General features: G+C 45.1%; 3 non-coding genes across 3 annotated transcripts; 2 read left to right on the forward strand and 1 right to left on the reverse strand.

Annotated features, from left to right (window-relative positions):
* Positions 1 to 5925: 5925 nt before the first annotated feature.
* TRNAM-CAU (transfer RNA methionine (anticodon CAU)) lies at positions 5926 to 5999 on the forward strand. Its single transcript has one exon. It is a non-coding gene; the product is annotated as a tRNA-Met (tRNA).
* A 5016-nt stretch (positions 6000 to 11015) lies between these two features.
* TRNAS-UGA (transfer RNA serine (anticodon UGA)) lies at positions 11016 to 11104 on the reverse strand. Its single transcript has one exon. It is a non-coding gene; the product is annotated as a tRNA-Ser (tRNA).
* A 748-nt stretch (positions 11105 to 11852) lies between these two features.
* Positions 11853 to 11923, forward strand: TRNAG-GCC (transfer RNA glycine (anticodon GCC)). Its single transcript has one exon. It is a non-coding gene; the product is annotated as a tRNA-Gly (tRNA).
* Positions 11924 to 24654: the final 12731 nt, after the last annotated feature.

Genomic DNA, 24654 nt, shown 5'->3' on the forward strand with positions numbered 1-24654 from the left:
TTAGTTCCCGGGGGAGATTATTACCCTCCTCCACGAATTAGGAGTATGGAAAAGATTCTATCTCGCATCGATAGGATTGGAAACCATTCCCAGTAACTACTCTTGATTCTTCTCTAGACTAACGGGGGAGGGGGCCAAGTAAATCTCTCTCTTCTCTTGGATCAGATAGAGAATAAGCTACTGAGTAGTCATTCGAGCCGCATGAGGTAGGAAACTCTCAAGTCCGGTTCTGAGGGAGGATATCTCGAAGGGATCTATCCATCCCGACCGGGGGGAGCAGGCCATTCAACAGGGAGACCCGGAGGCTTCGGAATCTTGGTTTGATCAAGCCGCTGAGTGTCGGAAACAAGCAATAGCACTTCCTCCAAGCAATTATATCGAAGCACAAAATTGGTTGAGGATTACGAAACGTTCCAGGTGATGAGAGAGGGGGGTGACGCCGGGGTAGCAGTGATATGGGGACCAGACAATTGAAAGAAATTCCTTTACATTTTCTACCCCCCCCCCCCCCTGGGATACCAGGAAGGAGAAGACTTCTCCTCCTACCGATTGCCATCTGGTAATATGTAACCCCCCCCCTACTGAAACGTATAAGAATCTCTCTATACAAGGTCCATAAAGCACTAATAAGTTGTGTAATAATAAGATTAAATGCCTGCCTCGGATAACTCTTCTATTACAGCTGTTCCAGTTCCAAACTCAGGGAGAAGAATACCTTACATACGAATTCCATCTCTTAGAAGTTTCGTATCCCCCGCTGGTAGGTCGTTGCTATCCCCTGTCCGAAGAGAGGAGAATCTCGATGACTATTCGTTCACCGGAACCAGAAGTCAAGATTATGGTGGAAAAGGATCCCGTGAGAACTTCTTTCGAAAAATGGGCTCAACCTGGACATTTCTCGAGAACTTTAGCTAAGGGTCCCAGTAGTACCACTTGGATTTGGAATCTACATGCTGATGCTCATGATTCTGATAGTCACACAAATGATTCAGAAGATATATCCCGTAAAACATTCAGCGCCCATTTTGGTCAATTAGCTATTATTCTTATCTGGCTGAGTGGTATGTATTTTCACGGGGCTCGCTTCTCTAATTACGAGGCGTGGCTAAGTGATCCCACTCATGTTAAGCCTAGCGCCCAGGTAGTTTGGCCAATAGTTGGTCAAGAGATACTTAATGGAGATGTAGGTGGGGGATTCCAGGGAATACAGATAACGTCCGGATTTTTTCAAATATGGCGGTCTTCTGGAATAACTAGTGAGTTACAACTCTATTGCACCGCTATCGGTGCCTTAATCTTTGCAGGATTGATGTTCTTCGCTGGTTGGTTCCACTATCACAAGGCTGCTCCAAAATTGGCTTGGTTCCAGGACGTGGAATCCATGTTGAACCACCACCTAGCAGGCCTCTTGGGATTGGGTTCCTTGGCGTGGGGCGGGACACCAGGTACACGTCTCGCTACCCATTAACCAACTATTAGACGCGGGAATCGATCCTAAGGAGATACCTCTTCCTCATGAATCCATTTTGAATCGTGACCTTTTGGCTCAGATGTATCCAGTTTCGCAAAGGGATTAACTCCATTCTTTACCCTCGACTGGTTACAATACTCAGATTTCTTAACCTTCCGTGGGGGATTGAATCCAGCCACAGGGGGATTGTGGTTGACCGATACTGCGCATCACCATCTAGCTATTGCAGTTCTTTTCCTGATAGCTGGTCACATGTATCGAACCAATTGGGGTATCGGGCATAGTACGAAAGAGATTCTGGAAGCTCATAAAGGTCCCTTCACGGGTGAGGGTCACAAGGGTCTTTACGAGATCCTAACTACTTCATGGCATGCTCAATTAGCTATTAATCTTGCTATGTTGGGTTCCCTAACAATTGTAGTGGCCCATCATATGTATGCTATGCCTCCCTATCCATACCTAGCTACTGATTATGCTACGCAGCCATCCCTGTTTACGCATCACATGTGGATTGGTGGTTTCCTAGTGGTAGGCGCGGCGGCACACGCAGCTATTTTTATGGTGAGAGATTATGATCCGACTACTCAATACAACAACCTATTGGATCGTGTCATTCGGCATCGTGATGCAATAATTTCACATCTTAACCGGGTATGCATTTTTCTAGGTTTCCATAGTTTCGGATTGTATATTCATAACGATACTACGAGTGCGTTGGGACGTCCCCAAGATACGTTTTCAGATACTGCTATTTAATTACAACCCATATTTGCTCAGTGGGTCCAAAACATTCATGCTTCTGCTCCTGACTTAACGGCACCTAATGCAACAGCAGGTACCAGTTTGACCTGGGGGGGTGGAGACTTAGTAGCAGTAGGTGGTAAAGTTGCTTTGTCACCAATCCCATTAGGTACTGCCGATTTTTTGGTGCATCACATCCATGCCTTTACGATTCATGTTACTGTATTAATATCACCAAAAGGTGTCCCGTTTGCGAGGAGCTCCCGCCTAATACCCGACAAAGCGAATTCTTGGTTTTCGTTTCCCTCGTGATGGCCCCGGTAGAGGAGGTACCTGCCAGGTATCTGCTTGGGATCATGTCTTCTCAGGTTTGTTCTGGATGTATAATTCCATCTCAGTAGTTATATTTCATTTCAGTTGGAAGATGCAATCTGACGTACGGGGTAGTATAAGTGACCAGGGAGTAGTGAGCCATATCACTGGAGGAAACTTCGCGCAGAGTTCAACAACCATTAATGGATGGCTCCGTGATTTCCTATGGGCACAGGCTTCCCAAGTCATTCAATCGTATGGTTCTTCATTATCCGCATATGGTCTTTTATTCTCGGGTGCTCATTTTGTTTGGGCTTTTAGTCTGACGTTCCTGTTCAGTGGCCGTGGATATCGGCAAGAACTCATCGAATCTACTGTTCGGGCCCATAATAAATTGAAAGTTGCTCCTGCTATCCAGCCCAGGGCTCTGAGTATTGTACAGGGACGTGCCGTAGGGGTGGCTCATTACCTTCTGGGTGGAATCGCCACAACATGGGCATTCTTCCTAGCGAGAATCATTGCAGTAGGATAATGGCTAGGAGGATTCGAAAAGCATTACGGCATCAAGATTTCCAAAGTTCAGCCAGGGTCTATCCCAAGACCCAACTACTCGTCGTATCTGGTTCGGTATAGCCACTGCGCATGACTTCGAGAGTCATGACAATATTACCGAGGAACGTCTCTACCAGAAAATATTTGCTTCCCATTCTGGTCAATTAGCTATAATTCTTCTCTGGACTTCTGGGAATCTATTCCATGTAGCTTGGCAGGGTAACTTCGAGGCATGGGTGCAAAACCCATTACAGGTAAGACCAATCGCTCATGCCATTCGGGATCCTCATTTTGGTCAACCAGCCGTCGAGGCTTATACCCGAGGGGGAGCTCCGGGTCCGGTTAATATTGCTTATCCTGGTGTTTATCAGTGGCGGTACACTATCGGTTTACGCGACAATCAAGATCTATATACCGGAGCTATCTCCTTACTAGCTGTTTCCGCCTTGTTCCTGGTAGCGGGTTGGTTGCATCTACAACCCAAATGGAAACCGGGTATTTCTTGGTTCAAAAATGCTGAATCTCGTCTCAATCATCACTTATCAGGACTCTTCGGAATAAGCTCTCTAGCTTGGACAGGCCACCTGATTCACGTCGCTATTCCTGAATCTAGAGGCGAACATGTGAGATGGGGTAATTTACTAACTGCACTACCACACCCCCAAGGTTTGGGACCATTCTTTTCGGGTCAATGGAGTGTTTATGCACAAAGTCCCGACTCCGCTAATCACTCGTTCAATAGTGCTCAGGGAGCAGGAACTGCCATTTCAACCTTTCCGGGGGGATTTCATCCACAAACTCAGAGTTTGTGGTTAACTGATATCGCTCATCATCATCTGGCAATTGCGGTTGTGTTTATCATTGCCGGCCACATGTACAGGACTAACTACGGCATCGGACATAGTATAAAAGAGATTCTGGAAGCTCATATTCCTCCAGGAGGCAGGTTGGGACGTGGACATAGGGGACTCTACGACACAATCAATAACTCCCTACATTTCCAATTAGGACTCGCTTTAGCTGCTTTAGGAGTCATTACTTCCCTAGTGGCACAACATATGTATTCCTTACCCGCTTATGCTTTTATAGCACAGGATTATACGACCCAGGCCGCGCTATACACCCATCACCAGTACATCGCTGGTTTTATTATGACAGGGGCGTTCGCCCACGGAGCCATATTCTTTATACGGGATTATGATCCGGAACAAAATAAGGATAACGTGTTGGCAAGGATGTTGGAGCATAAAGAAGCAATAATAGCCCATTTGAGTCGGGCTAGTTTATTCCTAGGGTTCCATACTTTGGGTCTCTATGTCCATAACGACGTCACGTTAGCCTTTGGAACCCCAGAGAAGCAAATTCTTATTGAACCTGTATTTGCTCAACGGATACAATCCGCTCACGGTAAATCTTTGTATGGTTTCGACGTACTTCTCTCCTCGACAGACAGTCCAGCATTCAATGCTGGTCAGAGCTTGTGGCTACCCGGTTGGTTAGACGCCATTAATAATAATAGCAACTCATTATTCCTAACCATTGGACCCGGGGATTTCTTAGTTCATCATGCTATTGCTCCAGGTCCACATACAACTACACCGATTCTAGTGAAGGGTGCATTAGATGCGCGCGGCTCCAAGCTGATGCCGGATAAGAAAGAATTTGGTTATAGTTTTCCTTGCGACGGTCCAGGTAGAGGTGGTACCTGTGACATCTCGGCCTGGGATGCATTTTATCTGGCAGTTTTCCGGATGTCGAATACAATTGGATGGGTCACCTTTTACTGGCACCGGAAGCATATTACCCTGTGGCAGGGAAATGTAGCTCAATTCAATGAATCCTCTACTTACTTGATGGATGGTTGAGGGATTATCTACGGCTGAATTCTTCACAACTCATTAACGGTTACAATCCTTTCGGTATGAACAGTTATCCGTCTGGGCATGGATGTTTTCGTTTGGACATCTCGTTCGGGCTACTGGATTCACGTTTCCCATCTCCTGGCGCGGTTATTGGCAAGAACTTATTGAAACTCTGGCTCGGGCTCATGAACGCACACCTTTGGCCAATCTGATTCGCTGGAAAGACAAACCAGTCGCTCTTTCTATCGTTCAAGCACGATTAGTGGGACTAGCCCACTTCTCCGTAGGTTATATATTTACCTATGCAGCTTTCTCAATAGCATCCACATCGGGTAAATTTGGGTAGCTCTGTGTTTCGCCTCAATAAAAGCTAAAAGCATGTATCGCATTGGGCTTACCTTTGGCATTCGAGCCAGTGGTAAGCCCAACTTATCCACGATTAAAATCTGTCTCTGATGGATAGATAGCACGGATGGGTGGCAAATCATAGCACTTCAATTGGACTCTATCCCAAATTCCATCCATTCTATAATAACATTCCAATATCGCCGACTAGGAAATTACGGCAAAGAGGAGTCTCATTGAGAAAGAGAAGAAGAAACAAAAACTGGTGAGGAAATATTATCTCATACGTCAATCCCTGAAACAGAGAATGAGGGGGGGTTTATCAATACAAGAAAAATTAGAGGTTTCTGAGGCGTTCCAATCTCCACCACGTAACAGTGCACCCACCCGTCTTCGTAACCGATGCTCCCTAACCGGACGCCCCAGATCCAATTATCGAGACTTTGGTTCATCCAGACACGTACCACGCGAAATGGCACACGCTTGTTTGCTGCCTGGAGTAATAAAATCGAGTTGGTAGATAAATATTGGTTTTCCCACACGAATTGTTGGAGAATCGATCTCCATAAATTCACAAGATTCCCTCGTGTTCAATGTAATTATTTGAAGACTGTATAATAATTACAGCGAGGGAATCAACCACGCGGGGTAGAGCAGCTTGGTAGCTCGCAAGGCTCATAACCTTGAGGTCACGGGTTCGAATCCCGTCTCCGCAAACGAAAATTAACTTGGTGATAGGGTGATAAAGCAATAGGTGATAGGGGGATAAAGCAATAGTCCACCCTGTTCCCGTATTTTTATTCCAACTATTTGACCACGTACCGGCGGGTATTCATCCACAACATAAACCGGATAATCCCAAATTTTCCCCCCTCATTCTCCTTTTTCTCCTTCCCAGGTGAATCTCCCGATTCTCTATCGGGATCCATTCAATCGGGTAAGTAGGGGGTGGAAAGGAGGACTCAACCATTTCCGCTAGTTCCAGAGACCTTACCCCACCTAGTTTTAGTATCAGCAGTTTTTAATCCCCCCCCCCTGGTAAGATTGAGAGAATAGTGACAGGATAATGATTTGAGAAACGGGAAACAGAATAGTTCTGTTTCCGACATACTGTGTTTCATACACCTCATCAATGTCATCATCGGTAAGCCCTTTTAACTCAGTGGTAGAGTACCGCCATGGTAAGGCGTAAGTCATCGGTTCAAATCCGATAAAGGGCTCGTGAGATTTCACTCGACTTGTCTCTTTCTCTCGGCACAGACACTCGTAATCCTTCCTTACATTGTAGAGTACCACATATGTTTCTACCAATTCAGAAAATTAGTGATCACGTCGAAATGATCCTTCGCCCGAATAGGCGACGAATATGACGAGGCCCCCCCCCCCCCCCAGATGCCTATCGAATCAGATTATCCTGATTATCCACTTTCACTGCTCGGGGGACTCCCGGTAAGATTCGCAACAAATATCCACATATATCTATCTATATAGCGGGATCCATATGTGGGTGGGGAAATCAACGAAGAATCAGCGAATCGCTACGTAATAAAGCTGTTCGGAATGTTCCCCCCCGTCTTGAATCTCAGAATTATTGCTACCCGTAATATAAGAAAATTTAGGTAGATGTAATTCATGATGTGGAAGATCATTCAGTTACCCCTGATACAGGAATCCAATGAGAATTCTGACTATCGATACATCTCTCCGCAGGGGGAGATATTCCAATGAATTCTCGTATGAAAAGATTTCAGCTAACTCCCAGCTACGGGTTTCTCTCGTATCATTCCGATCCATCTCCCGCTTCTTAACCAGGAGGTAAGACGGACTATATGGTTCTCATTTAATCTATCGAGACGGGAGTTTGTTTCTCTCGTCCGACATCAAGGAAAAGTGGCCTCCCCCCACCCCCCCCCACCCACCCGCCATTAATCACCCGAATGATTCGGGAGCGAAAAGCTTCCGAATGGTATTGAGTATTGGTAGAATAAATATCAGGAAGTGTCTCTTCCATCGTGAAATAGACGAGTAAAGTGAAGATACGGATCATAAATATCTGTATGTACGCGTGTCCTACTCAATTCACCAATAGATAGATTGCTGAAAATTGGTGCTTCTCCCACTCCTTCCTGTACTTCTCCAGTGGGCAGGACATGCGGGAGGAAACACCAGCACCACATAAAGAGATCCAATAGATGCCGTTGATTGTTCAATTGGAAGGAATCTAGCTGGGATAAAGTTCCGGATCAGGATTCATCGACGTAGCGAACGGGTTGATGGAGTCTCGGAAGAAGAGAAAGGGTTACCCACTTTCTGAAGAATCACGAAATCAATTTCGTTGTATCGGTACTCTATCCATATCCATCCGCTTGGGGGAACGAGACGGAGTAGAAAAGTACCCTCGACGGGACCTAGGAATATTGTTACCATGCCAGAGAGATTCCGACAAATTCTTATTCAGAAGGGGCAGTGATATGGTAGTTTCATTTCCTACACCACGACCCTATCATGTCATGAAATAGAAGGGCACCCAAAATGGTTGGAAGAGTTGAATAGGAGAATAACTATGACCATCGCCATTGGAAAATCCTCCAAGGAATCGAAAGATTTGTTTGATAGTATGGACGATTGGCTACGAAGGGATCGTTTCGTATTTGTAGGTTGGTCCGGTCTATTACTTTTCCCCACCGCTTATTTCTCCCTAGGCGGTTGGTTCACCGGCACAACCTTCGTCACCTCGTGGTATACTCATGGATTAGCTAGTTCCTACTTGGAAGGTTGCAATTTTCTGACTGCCGCAGTTTCCACCCCTGCAAATAGTCTCGCTCATTCCTTGCTTCTACTGTGGGGTCCGGAAGCACAGGGAGACTTCACCCGTTGGTGCCAATTAGGGGGTCTATGGACCTTTGTTGCTCTTCACGGTTCCTTCGCTTTGATAGGTTTCATGTTACGTCAATTCGAACTTGCTAGGTCCGTACAATTACGTCCCCATAATGCAATAGCGTTCTCTGCTCCCATTGCTGTTTCTGTTTCTGTATTCCTAATCTACCCGTTAGGGCAATCCGGTTGGTTTTTTGCACCCAGCTTCGGTGTAGCAGCTATCTCTCGATTCATTCTCTTTTTCCAGGGTTTTCACAACTGGACGTTGAACCCGTTTCATATGATGGGAGTCGCCGGAGTCCTTGGTGCTGCTCTTTCGTGTGCCATTCATGGCGCCACGGTGGAAAACACCTTATTTGAAGACGGTGATGGCGCAAATACATTCCGTGCTTTTAACCCAACTCAATCCGAAGAGACCTATTCAATGGTTACCGCTAATCGTTTCTGGTCCCAAATATTCGGTGTCGCTTTCTCCAACAAACGTTGGTTGCATTTCTTTATGTTATTCGTGCCAGTAACTGGATTATGGATGAGTGCTATCGGAGTAGTTGGTCTCGCTTTGAATTCGCGTGCTTATGACTTCGTTTCCCAAGAAATTCGTGCGGCGGAAGATCCTGAGTTTGAAACTTTCTACACAAAGAACATTCTGTCGAATGAGGGTATTCGTGCCTGGATGGCAGCTCAGGATCAGCCTCATGAAAACCTTGTATTCCCCGAGGAGGTCTTACCCCGTGGAAACGCTCTTTAACGAAACTCTGTCTCTGGGTGGTCGCGATCAGGAAACCACAGGTTTCGCTTGGTGGGCCGGTAACGCTCGACTGATCAATCTGTCTGGTAAATTACTCGGTGCCCATGTAGCTCATGCTGGCTTGATCGTGTTTCGGGCTGGAGCCATGAATTTGTTTGAAGTGGCTCACTTCGTTCCGGAGAAGCCTATGTATGAACAGGGGTTAATTCTACTTCCCCACCTAGCTACCCTAGGTTGGGGAGTGGGTCCCGGTGGGGAAGTCGTCGATACCTTTCCCTATTTTGTTTCTGGAGTCCTTCATTTGATATCTTCCGCGGTTCTAGGGTTCGGGGGTATTTATCACGCTCTCATTGGCCCCGAGACTTCAGAAGAGTCCTTCCCATTTTTCGGCTATATATGGAAGGACAAAAATAAGATGACTACTATATTGGGTATTCATCTAATCTTGTTAGGAGCCGGCGCCTTCCTCCTAGTATTCAAAGCGTTATATTTCGGAGGCTTGTATGACACATGGGCCCCGGGAGGTGGGGATGTACGGAAGATTACGAATCTCACTTTAAGCCCGAGTGTCATATTTGGTTACTTACTCAAATCCCCCTTTGGTGGAGAGGGTTGGATTGTAAGTGTCGATAACCTAGAAGATATTATTGGGGGACATGTCTGGCTGGGATCCATCTGTATCTCCGGGGGGATCTGGCACATATTGACCAAACCATTTGCTTGGGCCCGTCGCGCTTTTGTGTGGTCCGGAGAGGCTTACCCGTCCTATAGCTTAGGAGCACTTGCTATTTTTGGTTTTACTGCTTGTTGTTTCGTTCGGTTCAATAACACGGCATATCCTAGTGAATTCTATGGTCCTACCGGTCCAGAGGCTTCTCAAGCTCAAGCTTTTACTTTTCTTGTCAGGGACCAGCGTCTCGGCGCCAACATAGGTTCCGCTCAAGGACCTACTGGTTTGGGTAAATACCTGATGCGTTCCCCCACGGGAGAAATCATATTTGGAGGCGAAACAATGCGTTTCTGGGACCTTCGTGCTCCTTGGTTGGAGCCACTGAGAGGCCCCAACGGTTTGGATTTGAGTAAGTTGAAAAGAGATATACAACCCTGGCAGGAGCGACGCTCCGCGGAGTATATGACTCATGCACCTCTGGGTTCCTTAAATTCCGTAGGTGGAGTAGCTACTGAGATAAATGCCGTGAACTATGTATCTCCCCGAAGTTGGTTGGCTACTTCCCATTTCGTTCTAGGATTTTTCTTTTTTGTGGGTCATTTATGGCATGCGGGAAGAGCCCGTGCGGCGGCAGCCGGGTTTGAGAAGGGAATTGACCGTGATACCGAACCCGTTCTTTCCATGACACCATTAAATTAGGACAAATTGCTGAGATATTAATGGAAAGTTATTACTTGGTAGTATTAGTACCTACCATACCAGACAAATTTCCATTTTCTACTGGTGGTTCTTTGCGGAACCGGGACACAGCTCATACATAAACTAACCCCCCAGTGGGGTTAGTTCGATACGTCGGTATATACCCAGCAGTAACCTTTACCTCGCGGATGAGGGAAGGGCGAGGTGTAACTCACTGTTCATTTCTATAGGGTTCCGGGAAACCACAAGTTTCGGTAGCATTTGCACTTATGTCTACAAATCACCCCCCTGGAGGGGGTGATTTGGCGATGACGACTCATCTCCGTAAGCTAATTTGAAGCTAATTTGAATCCTCACCAGTTGTATCTGGTGGAACGTACCCATCCCGCAAATGGGTGGGTAATTGACCTTTGATCATCCCGATAAGTCAATCGATAGAACTGGTATTTTAAATACCTCTAGTTAACATCAGATCTCTCATATTTGTTTGTTTCCTATCCCTCGAACCCTGATAGGGAAAGTATTGACACGGGACCTGGGCCTGGAGATGCGGCGCATGAACCGGGGCGGAGGAGGAATACCCCCAGACTGCTTCAGAAGATTCCTCTCATCTATCATTATTAAGAATAGGCTCCCCTCGGGGACATTGGCATTTTTTGGGAAATACTAGGTGGTTCTTTTAGACCACCGATAGACCACTAATACCCCCTCCCGTCGGGTCCGGTACTGAATCAATTGAGGAGAGAGAGGGATTCGAACCCTCGATAGCGTTTCAGCACTATGCCAGTTTTCAAGACTGGAGCCATAAACCACTCGACCACCTCTCCTAGAAAGCTCTTCTCCAATTCTTCGGAGATCTTGTCGATCTTGATACACATGTATTGTATCGAGATTCACCCCTATTACGAAAGATATGAGATGATGGTTTCGTATGATTTACTATGAAATCAATATAGGGATCATTCCAAATAATCAAATTCTTACTCCTACTTGATGGATTATCAAGAGATTCGAAAGAGACATTGGATTCCGGGGTACTGAACTAGAAGGATTCTTGTTCCGTCCAAAATCCTCGGTCTCGGTATGGTGTAAGTCCCACCGGATGGGGATCAGATGGTACAAATCCTCTACTTCTGATACGTCGAGAGTCCTAACTACGACTATTGCTTTCCAATTGGCTTTATTCACATTAATCGCCATTTCATTCCTACTAGTAATTGGTGTACCTGTCGTGCTTGCTTCCCCCAATGGTTGGTCAAGCAACAAAAATGTCGTCTTTTCAGGGGCTTCCTTATGGATCGGATTAGTTTTCCTAGTGGGTATACTTAATTCCTTCATATCCCAGAGATTCAATGTATCGGTAATTCTGGCCCCCTCCTCACGATTCATAATGGCGAGTGGGGAGAGAGAATCAATAATAATTACGGTCTACGGAATCGACACTTCCTCCTCGGGGGGGGGGGGGCTCTCCGTCCACGAGGGAAAATCCCGAGACGAGGTGGATGGATTAGGTGTGTTGACTAGAGGAGTTACCACATATATAGTTATTCAATATAGAACGGGGTGGCATATCACGCGGATATAGTTGAATGGTAAAATATCTCCTTGCCAAGGAGAGGACGCGGGTTCGATTCCCGCTATCCGCCGACCCGACTTTCTTGCCCCGCTTCCACCCCCGGCAGTAGCCCCCGGGATAGTTCAGACCGGTGGAGAGAATATTTTTGAGCTTCAGGAGTGAGATATTCCCAATTGAGGAAGTCATAACCGAGTGATTTGAGGCGTAGATTTCCAATCTGGGTTTTCCCTCGAGGGGAAACAGAACATTGAATGAACCAAAAGCAATGGAGAAGCCTATATACTTACTGATGCTGCTGGTAATTACCAATTATTATTGGGATACATAAGTTCATCGGTGAAAGAAATAATCGTCCATGGAAATATGGATTGGGTGAAGCTTTTCAACTGCCTCACTTCACTTCGGAGAATTGCAAGGTTTAAGTCTCAGCGTTACCTCTATGCCGTGTTCGACTTCCTACACATCTAGGAAGCAGTCGACCTAGAGGTTGTGGGAGATGCCACATGCGGTTCCGCATATAGGTATGCATCGAGCGGGATTTTGCGATAAGGATTCGGAGAGGTATTCCAATTCCCCATCCATTGGATGTTGTATTCGGGGGGGATTCGGGAGAATCAGATTGACGATTTATAGATAATCTCTTATTATCTGAAGAGTGATTGGGCCCCCATCGTCTAGAGGCCTAGGACACCTCTCTTTCAAGGAGGCGACGGGGATTCGAATTCCCCTGGGGGTACTTATACTCATCTCGCAGAAGCACTACGGACGTTATGGCTTCTCTTGCCCTCGTACCTTCTCAGGGTGGCGGGAGGGGCCCAGATTGAAAACATCAATAAACTCCTTTCATTTACACTTCCGAGACCGATTCTGTTTTCAAGTACTTCCAAGCCCGGTCTAAATCTATGGGTCGATGCCCGAGTGGCTAATGGGGACGGACTGTAAATCCGCTGGCAACGCCTACGCTGGTTCGAATCCAGCTCGACCCAGAAACCGCGGAGTTACTTCATTATAATTTGTATATCTCGACTGAGTTATTTGAAATGACTCAATAAAATGTAGCGGGATTGACGGGTCTCGAACCCGCAACTTCCGCCTTGACAGGGCGGTGCTCTAACCGATTGAACTACAATCCCAGCAATTAATTAAAGTCTATGTACTGGGTGCTTAGGAGTCAATGCTCTATCTCCCCATCCACGGTGAATCCGACAAACCATTTTTACTCGAATCCCGTTTCGGATATACAGATGCAGGAGATATTAACCCCGAAAGCCCCAATTGTCTTGATTCTTCGAGGAGACGAGACATCCGCCTCGCGCCAGTTCCACATGCCCGCGCTTACTATGGATATTCACTACGAGTATTCAAATGAGCTTATTTGCGGGGCTAATCTCTAGCCACGTCAACCCATAGGCGAGAGAGGGAAGGGGAGGAGGGGAAATTATTCCAGTCATTGATTTTTCCATCCATAGATTCCCACCCACAGTGCTTCTAGATTCGTTTGCTGCCACAGAAAGATGCGGTGACTAACCCCTCTTCTCTGTCTCAGTAAGAATATAAAAAAGGGGGGGGCAAGTTCTTGCCGAAGAAGCGTAAACAATCGACTACTCTTAAAATTTTCTTTCGTGATATACTATGTAATTGATATCAGAGATTTGACCAGACCGAGTTAATTTTTTTCTATCCCGATTATCAGATCCACTCTAGTAGAGTTGGATGACTCACAATATCACGATAAAGTTCAGGAGTCTCTCCTAATGGGGTCACTCAAGTTACTCCTCAAATCAATTTGAACCACTAATATGGAAGTAAATATCCTCGCATTCATAGCTACTGCACTCTTTATTCCAATACCTACAGCTTTTCTACCTATTCCTTACATTCAAACGGCTGCTCAGAACAATTAATCCGAGAACCTGGTCTATTGTTTCGCCGCGGATGGTAGTAAGTAGATAAGGGAAGGTTGAATATACGTCCCGGGGTAGGGGATGAAATAGGATGCTACTCCGCGTGAAGTAGCAACTCGGTTGCCAGTAAACTACTAATTTTTACTCCCCCAATTTGAATTCCACAGTCCCATCCCAATTAAAATCTGGATAGATAGATGATCTACATAGATAGACCCATCTATCTATCGATCGGGAGGTCCATCTCACTCATCCTTTTTATTATGATTTCCATGGAACCAGGTCCCGGTGCAATAGTCGGAATCGGGCTAGTAGTGATAGGTGTATTCCTGTATGTCTCCGCAAAGAGGGAACCTAATGTATCTAGAGGTGTGGTCCCAAATGTACCCGTGCAACATCTCTGCGATTTTCAGCATATCTCTACCCGGGGGATGTGAAACTTGAACTGGTGTCGGTAGTAATGAATCCCAATAGGAATCAATCCATGACTAAACTGATTCAATATGTTTCTCCATACTTCGAAAACTAGGGGGGGGGAGGGGATTGGCGGGTTCCAATATCTCTCTCCCCTGTGATATCTTTGGTTCTAGCCTCCCCCCTCTGGAGGGGAGATCTATATGTACATATGGATTTATGGGTAACCAATGGAGTCAGACATGAGTCTAAAGATCCTATTTTTACGGAACGGGGTGGATCGGGTGCATAAAGAACAAACCGGATTGAAATTTGAAACGTGGAGAGATTTTTCTATCTATCCATTGATTCGGATATATCAAGATTATCTATCTATTTCCCGATTCAATCCGGTGAAAGAGGATCCGGGAAGTTCGACAGAAGAAACTGACGTGGATGAGAAGTGAGAGATAACACCTCGCTCCAACTACTGGTCCTGCTTAAGCCACAACGAAATGAAAAAATCACCCATGGTTTTTTGGGGGGGGGGGGGGCGCATTACCCAATCCATAGATTCCCAACCTATCCCGATACTACGACTTTTTCCTTTCCTCCATTGGATTATTATGCGGAGGAATTCTTATCTTTCAAGGTTGGCGCTTAGATCCGATTCTACTATTATCTGAAATACTTTTAAGTGGAACTGCAATATTTCCTATTGCTGAAAATTTATATCTACGTAGAGAAGAGATCGAGGCATTTGATGAATCTAACCAGCGGATATCCAATAGGGGTCGTTTGGAAACTACCTGGTTGACTCCCCCTCCCGGGAGAGAAGATTCCTACAGAGAGTTGAGATTGGGGGGGGGGGGTGAATTCTCCCATAAATGGAAGGGAATTAGTTATACCATATGTGTTTCCTACGAAGAAGCAAGAGATTCTAGAGGGGGTCGAATCGTTGGGCCCCACCCCAACGATTCACATCTCCCGGATTCTACTATACTAGGAGGAGTAGTGTAAAATTACTCACTGCGATCCACTTCTTCCCCGAACCACAGGTGAAAGAGAGAATGTAGGAGTCACCATCGGAGCAGCCCAAGCAATACTAACCATATCCGTGGTCGTAATTCCTATCCCTTCAATTCAATTCTATTGAATTCCTTTTCCTCCAACTACTGGGTGCTTATATGGATGAACCCGAATCGAAGTCAGTAACATATCGTACATGGGAATCAATTTCTGTTTCATATGATACCCGAGTGGGAGGAGGTAATAAGAGTGCGGATCCGTCCACCAATATATTTTATAATGTTACCAAGTCCCAATCCCCGAGGGGTTGTCAATCCATATAATTTACTCCTCGATTCCTGATACACTAAGATCAGGATTGCCTATCCGTGGCATATCCGGATACATCTAGCGTGATAGGCCATAATATACTATGGAGCATCTCGATTTGTGTCCGGGTCTGGCGCGGTAGTCAATCCCGAAATCGTCGAAATTATTGATACTGGCACAACAAGGCGACACCCAGATTCGAACTGGGGGATGAAGGATTTGCAGTCCTTTGTCTTACCACTTGACTATATCGCCCTTCTTTCACCTGCATCGAGGCACATGATTGATAGATGGGGGACTCGATATTAAGTATACCACTGAATGGGAATATTAGCAAGCTGCTCATTTTTCTGTATCGGATTGAGCTCGTAAGTATGTCGGATACTAGAAACCTTTTCTCCCCATCCAATCAATTTGATGGGTTAGGAAACCTTGCTGCCCACCCCCCCCACTTCCACACACATCCTTTTTATACTATGCATCCCCAGGCAGCCAACACCAATTTTTCCCTAGATTGCTCCACTATCCTCTGACTTACTCGGATCCCTACTGCCCACCCCCTGGTCTTGTTTTCCCTCCTAACACTCTTGGAAATATCTAACGGATCCTTCACGCTCCCCACCCCCCAGAAATGGTTCGCATAGATACCGGGTTCTACTTCGAAAAGTTTTTCCCTTCCTTGTCAATTTCACCCTCCCCACATTGATATTGACACTCCGTGGCAACAGCAGGTAGATATTATTAGGTCGTCCACCTTTAGGGATAGATTCTCGAATCTCAATAGTTCTTCTGATCCACCTCGGGTTGGGGGGGGGAGGGGTAAACCAACGATTTGACACAATGGATTGATTTTCAGTAGTATGTGAAGTGATATTCCCCGTATCAATGTTTACCGGATTGCTGTTCCACGAATCGATACTTCACGGCGCAAAAACTGGTTCTTCGCGGTAGTTGCTTCGCAGCGAGAATCGCAACAACTGCGCCAATTGTATCAATTATGCTGACGTTAATGCCTCCAGCGTCTTCTGGAGATCCAGCGAAGTGAATCTGTCTAACTAGGCACCTAGAATCTTTGTGATTTCGTGTCGAGAATCCCCATTTCTCGTTGTGTCTCACCTTACCCCCACTCACCATATCGGTGGAATGACGGAATCGAGCCGATGGTTGATAAGTGGATGATAAAGATTTTTTGGGTGCAGGGAAGTCTTCCATCAGATCATTTTGAAATCCATTTATAGTTTGTTTGACACCTCCAATACCTCAAGAACCGCTGATGATGGTGGTATCTCCTTGGCCAACTCGGGAACAGTCTTCATCGGGAGAATCTACCAAATTCAATCCCTCACCCGGGAGAAAGAGAGGGGAGGGGGGATGCGAGGGAGAAGGAATCACTAAATGAATTGATGAATAGGTATAGGAGGGTTTCGCACGAGGATAAGATTTCAGTACAACATCAATAGGAGATAGGGAGATGTTCGTATTGCCAGAACTTGGATGAATTCAATTTGAGGGATTCAACTGCTTTGTTCATGAAAGATCATTTGAAGAACCTGATGATTTCCCAGAGATTGAAGATACGGATAAGGAAGTCGAATTCTAATCAATTAGTGAATAGTATCGATTGTCGGAACCTCCGATTGGGAGGAGAGAGGCTACATATCAATGTATCACATATTCATCCGATCCATATGTACCAGCTTAATTGATTCGGAAGAGAAGCGGAATAGTAGAAGAACAGGATGTGTTTCTCGGATCTATTCCCTCGATGACCTCCCAAGGAACATTTATAATCAATGGAATTGCTAGAGTTTTGATTAACTAGATATTGAGGAGTCTTGGTGTTTACCACAACCGCGAGTTGGACCACAGGGGATTTTTCACATATACCAGCATGATCATTTCGGATTGGGGAGGAAGATTCAAACCAGAAATAGATAGAAAGAGTAGGATATGGATTCGTATCAGCAGGAAACGAAAGATATCCATTTTGGTTCTACTTCTAGCTATGGGACTGAGTACGGAGGATATCCCGCGGAATGTACGTTATCCTAAGATTTTTCTGAATCTACTCAGAGAATCGAGAGAAACTATCGAATCTTCGGAAGATGCTATGCTAGAACTTTACAAACATCTATACTCTCCGGGAGTCGATGTGGTGTCTTCAGAATCCATATTCCAGGAATTGCAGAAGAGATTTTTCCAACAAAGGTGCGAATTGGGACGAATTGGTTGACGAAATTCAAACATCAAACCTAATCTCGATGTACCTGAAACGGAACATTTCCCACTACCCCAAGATCTATTAGCTGTCGCAGATTATTTGATAGAGATAAGCTATGGGATGGGTAACCTCGATGATATAGACCACCCGGGAAATCGACGCGTTCGGTCTGTAGCGGATCTATTACAGGAACAATTAAAATTAGCCCTGAATCGTCCGGAGAATTCGATCCGATAAAATATCCATAGAGCCGTCAGGCGTAGACGTCCATTAACTCTCGGGGGATTGGTGACTTCCGCACCACTCACAACAACTTTCAACGAATTTTTTGGCTCACATCCTTTGTCGCAATTTTCGGACCAGACCAATCCACTAGCAGAAACAGTTCATAAACGAAGATCAAGTTCTCTAGGTCCCGGGGGATTGACGCGGCGAACTGCCACTTTTCAAGCTCGGGATATCCATTTCAGTCATTACGGACGTATATGTCCCATCGAGACATCTGAGGGTATGAATGCTGGTCCTATCTCATCCCTAGCTATTTTTGCAAAGGTTAGCAATTCCGGATCCTTACGAAGTCCCTTTTATGAAGTATCCAAATCATCTATGGAAGGACAATTAGTAGATCTATCACCCGTCGGGGATGATTATCGAATAGGAACTGGAAATCTGTTAATAGCAGATTGGAGGACCGGGGAGAAGGAGCTTATATCGGTTCGGTATCGAGAGGAGTTCTTAACCGTTACGTGGGAGGAATTGGATTTACGAGGTATTCATCCCCTACAATATTTCCCCATTGGAGCTTCTCCTATTCCCTCCGTCGAGCATAATGATGCAAACTGCGCTTCGACGGGTCTAATATGCAACGCCAAGCGGTTCCACTTTTCAGACCTGAGAGGTGCATTGTAGGAACTGGGTCAGAAGGTTAAGTAGCCCTAGATTCGGGAAGTGTAGCTGTATCCGAACAAGAAGGATGAATTTAATATACCGATGGTAATGAGATTACTTTATCCTCCAGGAATGGAGATACTATAACTAAATTGAGGATATATGAACGTCCCAATAATAATACTCGTAGACATCAGAAGCCTACAGTTATTCAAGGAGAACTTCTGAAAAGTGGAGAAGTTGTGGCGGATGGAGCAGCAACCGTTGGAGGAGAACTAGCTTTGGGTAGAAATATACTAGTAGCTTATATGCCACGGGAGGGATACAATTTTGAAGATGCAGTACCGATTAGTGAACGTTTGCTATATGAAGATGTTTTTACATCCTTTCATATCAAGAGACACGAAGTTGAGGTTCGTGCGACGAATCAGGGTCCTGAGATAATTACGAAGGAAATACCCCAATTAGACAGTTATGACCTTCGTCACTTGAAGGATAATGGGCTTGTAGCATCAGGATCTTGGGTAGAAACAGGAGATGTTCTAGTGGGCAAATTGACGCCTCGAGAGGGGGGGGATTCATTACGTGCCCCAGAAGGAAAATCATTACAAGCGATTTTTGGTATCCAAGCAGTCAACACAAAAGAGAGTTGTCCGAAAGTCCCTATTGGTGGAAGAGGTCGAGTCACTGATGCCATGTGGGTCTATCCTGAGGATAATCCCATGAATAATTCGGAGATGATACATATATATATTTTGTAGAAACGTAAGATACAAGTAGGTGATAAAGTAGCTGGCAGACACGGTAACAAGGGTATTATATCAAAGATCTTACCTAGGCAGGATATGCCTTATTTACAGGATGGTACGCCAGTAGATATGATACCAAGTCCCTTAGGAGTACCTCCGCGAATGAATGTAGGATAGATTTTTGAATGTTTGCTTGGGTTGGCAGGGGAATTTCCGAAGATGCATCACAGAATAACACCTTTTGATGAAAGACATGAACCAGAAGCTTCTAGAAAACTGGTATTTTCGGAACCATTTAAGGCAAGTACAGAAACATCCAATCCGTGGTTATTCGAACCTGATCATCCAGAAAGAGTAGATTAATTGATGGACGAACGGGGTGATACTTCTGAACAATCGGTTACAATTGGGAAAGCTCATATGATGAAATTGATTCATCAGGTTGATGATAAGATTCACGCATGATCCAGTGGGCCCCATGCACTTGTTACACAACAACCTTTTAGAGGGAAATCCAGACAAGGGGACAATGAGTGGGAGAAACGGAAGTTTGGGCTTTGGAAGGTTTTGGTGTATCTTATATATTGCAAGAAATGCTTACTATTAAATCCGATCATATTTAAGCTCGTTATGAAGTACCTAATGCCACCGTGACTGGGAAACCCGTACCCAAGCCGATACTGCTCCAGAATCTTTTCGATTGCTAGTTCGAGAATCATGATCTATGGGTTTCATCTGGATCATAAATTGATACTTGAGGGGGATTCGAGAAGGAAGTAGAAATGTTTAATCGAGATATTTTCAATAAAAACAAACAGAATATTATTATCCCATGATTCATCAACAAAAATTACCAACAACTCCGAATTGAATTGGCCTCTCCCGAACAGATTCGTAGTTGGGCTGAAAGAGAATTACCTAATGGAGAAATTGTTGGGTAAGTTACTCAACCTCATACGTTGCATTATAAAACCCATAAACCAGAGAGGGATGGTTTTGTTCCGCGAAAGAATATCTGGGCCTATAGAGAGTGGAGTTCGTGCCCGTGGAACTTACCGATCCGTTGATAATGAAGAAGGAGATTCTAATTTTTGTAAGCATCGCGGAGTGGAATTTACTGACTCCCGGGTTCGGAGGTACCGAATGGGATACATCAAATTGGCATGTCCAGTAATTCATGTGTGGTTTTTGAAACGAATCCCCAGTTACGTTGCGAATCTCCTTACCAAACCTCTTAAAGAGTTAGAAAGCCCCGGTATATTGCGATGTGTGACTTGGTTATACGTCCAATTACCACAGAATGATCACAATCTGTCATCCCATCCGGTTAGCGGTGGGGATGCCTCCCATTTCGACATATCTTCGTGGGGAGTATCATGTGGCTCGGAAAGGAGTATCGGAAAGATCTATAGATACTAAGGGAGGTTACTCCTCCAAGGTCAATTCTATTAATTCATCGACTAGACTTCGTAATATAAATCACTACTTCTAGAATCAATCCAGATCTTTATCGGCGAGATCCTCCACCCGAGCCCCTTTCCAGATGAAAGATTATTCTATGAGGAGATATGGTTGCGGAAACTTATTCATCGCAGATACGTTTTCAATGACGTGACAACCATCGGAGTAGAGTGGGAACCTGGGGAGGAGTAATAACTGGATTATGAACAAGAGAAACCCCCCTTGTCCCTAATCAGAACATATTTCTGTGGATAAGTATGTATACATGCAACAAGGGGGGGATGAGACTACTCAGTAAAAGGATTTCATCAATTTTTGACTTGATAACGAATAGCTATTCGATTCCCAATAAGTTTGGTTATCACGTCCCAATGCCACCGCGACCTCATATCTCGATATAGCTATTTGAGCCGGATGAGAGAAAACCCCGACGTCCGGTTCTGGGGGGGGGGGGGGGGGGGGGGTTCCCACCCGACCTATCCCGATCTTTTCCTTGCTAGGCCTGTAGCTGAAAAACCTACTCCATTGTGATCGCGAGGCTTGTTCAACTATGAAGATTGCTCGTGGAGAGACATTTCTACCATCTCTTTTTCTACTCTAAACTTCGAGTCTTTCCAGGGGAGGGAAGTGGCTACTGGAGGGGATGCTATTAAGAATGATTAGCTAGCTTGGATTCGCAGAGTGTTATGGATTGTGCGTATCCGAGTGGCAAATATTGGCGAAGCAGGGATCCACCGGGAATGAGTGGGAGGATCGAACGATTCAAAGGAGAAAGGATCTTTTAGTCAGACGGATGAGACTGGCTAAGAATTTCCTTGGAACAAACATAAAACCAGAATGGATGGTTTCTGGACTTACTACCGGGTCTTCCACCTGGATCGCGACCAATAATCGAACTCTATGAGGGTGAGTCAATTACTTCTGATTTCAATGAACTTCATAGGAAGATAATTCACCGGAATAATACCCCTATCGATTTTCTACTGGGAAGTGAATTCACACCGGACGGATCGATTGTGTGTCAAAAGAGACTTATTCAAGAAGCTGTAGATGCCTCCATTGATAACGGTATACGTGGCAACCAATGAGAGACATTAATAACAGGCCTTACAAATCTTTCTCTGAGGTTATTGAGGGGAAGGAAGATGACTCCGCGAGAATTCGCTTGGAAAGCGGGTTGATTATCTGGGTCGTTTCGTTACCGTGGTAGGTCCGTCTCCCTCGTTACATCAATGTGGATCACCCCGAGAACCGTCGATAGAGCCTTCCCAAGCCTTCGTAATTCGTAATTCAATTGGACGACGCGTCGCTCGTAACCTGCGAGCTGCTAAGAATATGATTCGAGAAAGAATCAATTATACGGAAAGTTCTCCAGGAAGTTACGTAAGGTCATCCTGTATTCGTGAATCGAGCACCTACATTGCATAGATTGGGTATACAAGCGTTTCAACTATTTTAATAGAAGGGCGTGCTATTCGTCTGCATCCATTGGTTCGCGGGGGGTTCAACGCAGATTCTGACGGAGATCAAATGGCCGTACATGTACCTTCATCTCTAGAAGCTCAGACTGAGGCTCGTTCTCCAACGTTTTCACATACAAATTTATTATCTCCTGCTACGGGGGATCCCGTATCTGTACAAGTCAGGACATGCTTCTCGGGCTTTATGTGCCGATGACTGAGAATAAACAAGGGATTATGGAAACAGGACATTCTCTTGCCACGGACGGGGAACCCAGTTCGTCCTCCAAGATACCTTATTTCACTAGTTATGATGATGTACTCAGGGCCAAGTAATTGAGGCGAATCGATTTGTATAGTCTTTTATGGCTCCGATGGAAGACGGATCTACGTATGATTAGCTCTAGAAATCGCGAATTGCCATTGAATTTCAATACGAATCCTCGGGAACTTCTTCCAGTTTTACGACAATTATCAGATTAGGAGGGAGGAAAAGGGTAACATACTTGGCATATATATCCTCACAAATGCTGGTCGTATTCGTCTAATCAACAAGTGAAAGAGGCAATACAGGGTACTTCTCAGCATCAGACTCAATCGATACCAGCTATAGAAATACAGAAGAAAATCCCGAAATCAACTCGTTTATGAACTGGAATAATGAAGAATGAGGAGTTTTTGACGCATCTGACAGATATGATCAATAGTTTGGATTTGCCGGTCAATGATGGTCATAAGATAAAAAAGGTTGAGGTTCCTACAACGGTCGATCAAGCTGAGTCGCTTTACTACAATAAGATGATGGACAAAACCGCGATGAGACAACTCATCAGTAGGTTGACACTTCATTTCGGGATTACGCATACGACGAATATCCTGGATCAAATAAAGAGTTTGGGTTTCGAACAAGCTACAAAAGCATCTATTTCATCAGGCATCGATGATCCTTACGCAGTACCTATTAAAGGATGGCTTGTAGAAGATGCAGAGAAACAGGGTTCCGCCTCGGAGCAGTCTCATCGTTGCGGGGGTCTACATGCTGTAGAGAAATTACGTCACTTGATCGAGACGTGGTATGCGACAAGTGAGTGTCCGAAGAGAGAGATGAATCCAAATTTCAGGATGACTGATCCTCTGAATCCAGTCCATATGATGTCTTTTTCAGGAGCCTGAGGAAGTATATCCCAAGTCCACCAATTGCTCGGTATGAGAGGATTGATGTCGGATCCACGAGGACAGGTAATTGATCTACCTATCCGTAGCAATCTGCGCGAGGGTTTATCTCTGACAGAATATATCATTTCCCGTTATGGTGCTCGCAAAGGAGTGGTGGATACTGCGGTACGAACATCAGATGCTGGATATCTCACACGTAGCTTGTCGAAGTAGTTCAACATATTGTTGTGCGTGAAAGAGATCGTGGGACTATCAGGGGCATTGCTGTGAATCTTATTGGGGGGGAAGAGGGATCCACACGAACGATACCACAACAGAGACTAGTTGGACGTGTGTTAGCAGGCAATGTATATCTAGATATGAGACGTATTGCTATGCGTAATCAGGATATTGATAATGAACCCGCCAGTAACTCAGTAGTAGCGACTGAACCGATACATGTAAGATCTCCCCCGACACGTAAAAGCATTTTCTGGATTTGTCAATTGTGTTACGGCTGGGGTCTCGCCCACCACGACTTGGTGGAATTGGGAGAAGCTGTAGGTATTATTGCGGCTAACCAATCGGAGAACCAGGAACCCAATTAACATCAAGAACTTCTCATACTGGTGGAGTATTTACGGGTGATATCGCAGAACATGTATGAATCCCGTTCAATGGAATCATCAATTCCGATGAGAAGTCATTATATCCCACACGTACGCGACACGGACAGCCCGCTTGGATGTGTCAAAATGAATTACCTATCTCTATTAGAAGTTAAAATGATACACACAATCCTGTGATTCCAGCACAAAGTCTACTTGTGATTCAAAATAATCAATATGTTGAATCGAAACGAATCACTGCGGAAGTCTGAGCCAAGGAGTTTCCTCTCAAGGAACGGATTAAGAGAAAGATCTATCCAAATTTAGAGGGGGAAACCTATTGGAATGGGGTCGTGTATCACTCGCCCGAAGATATACATAGTAATATTCATGTCGTGCGCAATAGCGGTCATGTACGGGTCCTTTCAGGAACCTCTAGTGATTCCAATGGGAATTCCTTTTATGAAGATCAAGATAGAATTGATACCAGATCCCATTCCAACGAGAGTAAACGCGAGCTTCGGGAGGTAACTTGGGAGAATATTAGTGTCATTAACTCTGGATGTTATCAGGAATGGATATGGGAGTCCGGAATCAATGTCGATTTTGAATCTATCAAAAGTG

This window comes from Dipteris shenzhenensis, unplaced genomic scaffold, assembly GCF_047967505.1.
Source record: "Dipteris shenzhenensis isolate YYH24624 ecotype China unplaced genomic scaffold, Dip_SZ_1.0 scaf0283, whole genome shotgun sequence".
NCBI lineage: Eukaryota > Viridiplantae > Streptophyta > Polypodiopsida > Gleicheniales > Dipteridaceae > Dipteris > Dipteris shenzhenensis.